The sequence below is a fragment of the Lathyrus oleraceus genome, chromosome 3 (assembly GCF_024323335.1).
Source record: "Lathyrus oleraceus cultivar Zhongwan6 chromosome 3, CAAS_Psat_ZW6_1.0, whole genome shotgun sequence".
Taxonomy (NCBI): Eukaryota; Viridiplantae; Streptophyta; class Magnoliopsida; order Fabales; family Fabaceae; genus Lathyrus; species Lathyrus oleraceus.
Window position 1 is genome coordinate 312,987,756 of NC_066581.1, and position 5,786 is coordinate 312,993,541.

At 40.8% G+C, this 5,786-nt stretch overlaps 1 long non-coding RNA gene across 2 annotated transcripts; it reads right to left on the bottom strand.

The window, feature by feature from the left end:
* Nucleotides 1-1,425: 1,425 nt before the first annotated feature.
* On the bottom strand, nt 1,426-2,831 carry LOC127127350 (uncharacterized). 2 transcript variants are annotated; one of them, XR_007805323.1, is made up of 3 exons: nt 2,400-2,793; nt 1,730-2,258; nt 1,426-1,440 (listed from the first exon to the last, which is right to left on the bottom strand). It is a non-coding gene; the product is annotated as an uncharacterized LOC127127350 (long non-coding RNA). The 2 variants fall into 2 exon arrangements; XR_007805322.1 differs by lacking the exon at nt 1,426-1,440 and having other exon boundaries at nt 1,769-2,258; nt 2,400-2,831.
* Nucleotides 2,832-5,786: the final 2,955 nt, after the last annotated feature.

The window sequence follows — 5,786 nt, forward strand, 5'->3', positions numbered from 1 at the left end:
GTCACGATTCTTCTTGTTATGCTTCCTCTCACTGTACACAGCATTTGATTCATTCTTTCCCTGATAGGACTTTTTGGTGCTTGCAGAAGTAGCTGCCTGTATCTTTCCACTTCGAATGTCGCTTTCAACCCGTTCACCTGTCAAGATAAGTTCAGTGAAACCTGACGAGGAACTTCCCAGTAGATGGCTGTAGAATGGGCCAGTCAGTGTACCCATGAACATGTCCACTAACTCTCGATCAGTCATAGGGGGTTTGACTCTGCCAGCCAAATCTCTCCACTTTTGAGCATATTCTTTGAAACTTTCTTTAGAGCCCATAGTCATATTTTGTAGCTGTAGCCGAGTAGGCGCTAACTCAGAATTATACTGGTAGTGCTTGTAGAAAGCTGTTGCTAAATCAGTCCATGTGCGGATGTTAGAGCTCTCAAGCTGATAATACCACTCTAACTGTGTGCCAGACAGACTCTCTTGGAAGAAATGGATCCACAGTTTCTTATCAGTAGTGTGCGGCTGAATCTTTCTCACATAAGCCCTTAGATGCATCTGAGGACAAGAGGCACCATCATACTTAGTGAAAATGGGAACCTTGAATTTGCGGGGAATGACCACATCAGAGACCAGACCCAAGTTTTCGAAATCCAGACCGGGCACTTTCTGCCCCTCCATAGCTAGTATACGTTCTTCCAGCAACTTGTACTTATCATCCTTCGGAGAGTACTGTTCATGTTCATAATTGTAGCACCTCAAATTTGCACCTCCCATTTGTACATTCATTTCATTTTTAGGTCATTAACATCACATTAACATTGCCTTAGCATTGCATAGCATATTGCATTTTATCATGCGAGACTGATCAGAAGAAGTCATCTGTGCAAGAGAGCAAGGGATTTTCATGATGGAAAAGGTCCTATGGTTGTTCTAGAAAGCTCGTGTGAATTAAGGCTCATGTTGTAGCAAGTTGGCCAAAGTTGGGGGTTCAGGAGTCCATAGTGCGTAACCAAGTCGGCCGAGGCCCATAAAAGTCAACCGTCTGACCAAATATCCATATACCATCCTTGTCCATATCACAAATCATTTAAGCCCATTTGTCCAATTTCTCATGATCATAATCCATAAACCATTCATTAAGACCAATTTTTAATTATCCACTTAATCAAAATCTAAATCCACTTTTATTTTTAGAACCCATTCATTACCATATCCATTTCTAGTTAACCAAATCCATTTAACCATTTTTTAACGGCTATCCAAATTCCATATCCCTCAAAACCACTTTTATTCCAATTTAATCATTATCCAATTTCATATCCATTTTTTTTACCATAATCCATTTTATCCAATACTCAACACAAATCATATCCTATTTAGTTTATCCGTTTAAAACCAAGTGCCATTATCCAATCGTACCCATATCCATTTGCATTGTACAAAACCAAAATTCTGCATCAAAATTCAGCAACTCATTAAAATTCTGCATCATTAAAAATTCTGCATCATTAAAAATTCTGCATTAACAAAAATTCTGCATCAAAATTCAGCAACACTTAAAAATTCTGCATCATTAAAAATCCTGCATTAACAAAAATTCTGCATCAAAATTCAGCAACACATAAGAATTCTGCATCATTAAAATTCTGCATTATAAAAATTCCACATAAAAATTCTGCATCACAATTGAATAAAAATTCTGCATTTCAATGACCAATTCACTGCATAAATAAGAATTAACCTGCATAATGTGAAAGAGGCATAAGCAATAAGCTCCAGCAAAAGCAAATTAAGCCGGTAAACCGCAGCTAAACGCGAGCCATCACCAATCCATAACAGAATTTTTCATTCACAACTAACTAACAAACTATAACCAAAAAAACTCAAACTCTATAAATTCTCCTTCCCTCTCTCAAATTCGGTTTCTGCTTCCTCTCTTCAATTCCTTCACCAAACTCCATAGTCTTCACCTTCTATCACCGTAACCGTAACCTTCACTTTCTTCTCCAATCTTCAACATCAAGAACCACCACTTCAACTTCCTCTTCCCAACCGAGATTCTTCTTCTTCAACCAAAACTTCACTCCATCATCTTCAACCATCATCAACCAACCTTCAAACCACCATCAACTCCACCACTTCTCACAACCCTCAACCGTTCTAACAACCATGACTTCACAATCGCTTCAACCAACCACCATTGAACATCAACCTTCATAACTTCCATTCATTCAACAAACCTAACCCTCCATTTTCGAACCTCCAAGAACCTGCAACAAGAATTCGAAAAAAAACTCATCAGAAGAAGAATAGAGTAGTTAACAGGAAATTGAAACAGAGGCTGAACAGAGAAGAGGAAGAACTCAGACTCGTAGCGAAAGAATCGAACAGAGAAGAGAAACGCAGCTCACCATTCGCGTTTTCTCCGGGGAAAGAAAAGCATCATCGATTTCACTCTCCATCAGCGGCGGAAGATCGTCTTCGTCACGAACGTATCAGCATCTTCATCCTTTGTCGACCTCTTCGCAATCTTCGTCACGAATCAGCAACGATCTTTCATTCTTCATCACAAACGCGAATCGGAAGCGATAGAGACAAGTCGGAGGCGCGAACGTGAACTGGTAGGTCCTCTTTCTCCTTTTAACTTCTCTAATCGTATGCGAGGATGTTTCGATTCGTTGTTTGAGAGTGGATTGAATACCGCGAGCGAATCGATTTCTTGTTTATCCTGAGGATTTCGAATAGTGCAGAAGCGCTTATGGGGGAAGCACTTTTCCGGCCGCCGTTTATCATTCCTTCGTTTCATTCTCCTGGTTTGAACTCACATGTGGTTTTAGGGGAGCAGGTTTGGGCCTTAAGCCCAAGGCAATTCTGGCACTGCAGTTTACTCTTCATACCCCTTCCGCCGACCTGCACCCCCACTGAATGGGCCCAATCTCAATCCCTAGGCCCGGTCCCAGTCTTGGGTCTGCAAGGTTTTTAGCAAGAGTAATTAATTTAATTTGAGAATGAGGTATCTTAGATTTTAGTCATAGAATTCAATTTAGAATAGGCATATAATAATCAGAATAATTAGGAACTTAGGTTGATTAGCTTAATTTTAGGATTAGGAGTTACTTAGAAGATATTAGAAAGCTGATTAGAAATTTTAGCTGATGGTTAGAAATATTATTAGAAGTTAATTTTAATTAGTTGTCAAATTAGTTGATTTAGCATAATGTTTAGAATAGTCTAATAGAGTTTTTAGAAATAATTAGATGTGATTAGTAGGTTACTTGTTTAGTTACTGTTAATAAATAGAAAAAGTTAATTAGGATATTAGCTTAGAATTTTAGAAACAATAGTTTTAGGACTTTAGAGTTAAGTACAAAATATTAAAAAGAAATATTAGAAATAGTTTAGAAATATTAAATCTAGCTTAGATTTTAATTGACTTTAAATAGAACTTACTTCCATAAATAGAAATTTAATTCAAAATTAACCCCTAATTGTGAAATGACCGTTCTACCCCTAGGCTTAGAAATAATTCAATCTTGCATGCTCCCTTAATTTTAGGACATGTTAGTATTTGATTAAATGAGCTTCATGTGGAGTTTGAGCTTCTGTTTTGGATTTTCTATCCTCTTTTGACCCTAGGCTTCGACCTAGTGGTTCGGACTTATCATTTGAATTGTGATTTCAGGTTCAAGAATACATCTCCATGAGTGATGATGCTCCTTCATTTGAGCTTAACCATTTGTTGTTGTTGGCTAACAATTGTGTGTTTTGTAGGCCTTAATGGGGGATTCACTTGTGTTCATGGATCGCTCATTGTTGTCTGACTGGATTTGTCTGTTTGTGTGATATTGACTGTTGATTATTTGTTTGAATTGTGTACTGACTGGTTAGCTATTTACACAGGTACTTTAGTAGCTTTAACTCATTGCTTGAGTTGCATAGCTTGGTTTGTGGCTTGCTTACCACTGAGGTATAACTTTTCTGACTTCATGTAGTCTGGAGACCCGGCTGTTACCGAGCCGGGCAAACTGTCTGAAGTCCTCCTTAAGAGGCAATGCTTGTGTATGTTTATATTTGTCCTAAGCAGGAAAAGTCCTCATTTGAGGCAATTGGTGGAAGGTAGGGATAAGCAATCTATCCCCCACTATTCTGTGAGTCTTCTCCTTGCTCCCATTACATGGTTGTAGCATTGAGATCCAAGCCCAAGATCTTGTACATTGTACAGTCGAGTCTATGTCCTGAGCGTAGAAGGGTCCCCCCATTCTGGACCCACGCTCCCTTGTCTGATGCTCTCTCTGACTTGAGATAGAAGCAATGAGGCACACCCCTCATCACCTTTCATCTAGCTTCACCTTAGCCCCTCAATGGCAAGGTTAAGAGCTAACCCGACCCCGATACAGAGGCTTGTTTGTTGAGGTTGATATGACCCCTCGACTAAAGCCTAGCCTTGATGTTTGAGCCCCTTGTTGGTGTGTTTATTTCATGCTGTATATGTTTGTGTGGTGTGATTGTATCCCCTAGGTTTGCTAGACTCCGTGTAGTCTCGTTTGCATGTCAATTAAGGTAGCACGGTTCCTTCGTATAGGACTTCCTTTCTTGCTTGAGCTTTCCTAAAACACAAACAAACATTATCCCCTCTTAAGGAGGCGTCAACTCCTTCTACTACAGGTGAGTAAGTCTCCAAAGGTCGAGCATCCGGTAGATTGCATAGTGACGTTATCCACTTAAAAAACACAAACCAACAGGAATAGTTTGGCCGAACTACGGCAACTCTGATTCTCATGTCCAGATGAGATACGTAGGCACGAGATGCGATGTCTTGTCGAGTTTGACTAACAACTAACACTAATCCTTTTCTCTCGCCCTCGTTGCGATTGAGACCTTCCCCTTCTCTTGCCCTAGTTGCAATTGAGACCCTTCTTCTTGTTGCATGCTGTTGTGTGTTTTGGGTTCGGACGCTGACATAATTCCATCAATTGGTTGTCGGGCTCCATGTTTGCCCTTTTGAGTGTGTTTTGGGTTCGGATGCTGACATAATTCCATCAATTGGTTGTCGGGCTCCATGTTTGCCCTTTTGAGTGCGTTTTTGGTTCGGATGCTGATGTAAGTCCAGTGATTGGCATTCAGGCTCCACGTTTGCCTTTGCCTGTTTCTGTTTGTGTGCGTGTCAGCCGAGCTACGAATGCTCTGATTCTCCTTCGTCCAAAGGAGATACGTATGCATAGGATGCGACATCCTAGCGAGCATGTGTCGTTTCCCCAGTCCGAACTACTTTGACTCTGATGTCTATGCTTGATAGACTAAGTAGGCCCAGGATGCGATATCCTGCCGAGTCAGTCTTGTCTGTTTTCTTGTGTCTCTTTCAGCCTGTGTAGATGTTTATTTGAGCAGTGTTTTAGCAACCATTTTCCTTCCTATTGTGCGTGGATCCCGTCGAGTACGACGGATGCGTAGGGGTGCTAATACCTTCCCTTCGCATAACCGACTCCCGATCCCATTCTCTTTGGTCGCGAGACCACGTCTTTTCCAGGTTTACTCTGAGCGTTTCCTTTCCCTCTTTTGGGATAAATAACGCACGGTGGCGGCTCTGTTGTTCTTATTTCCCGTCGGTTTTTCGTGTAATTCGCCAGCTGGCGACTCTGCTGGGGAATAACTAGAGAAGTTGACCTGTGCTGGTCCTTCTTCCCTAAGCGAGTCTCTCCTAGCGCTCTCTAGGTTAGGGCTTTGGTTGTTGTATGCTGCGTTATTTATTGCATTCATGTCGTTTACTGTTTGCATTCAATGTGTGCATTAATGTTTGC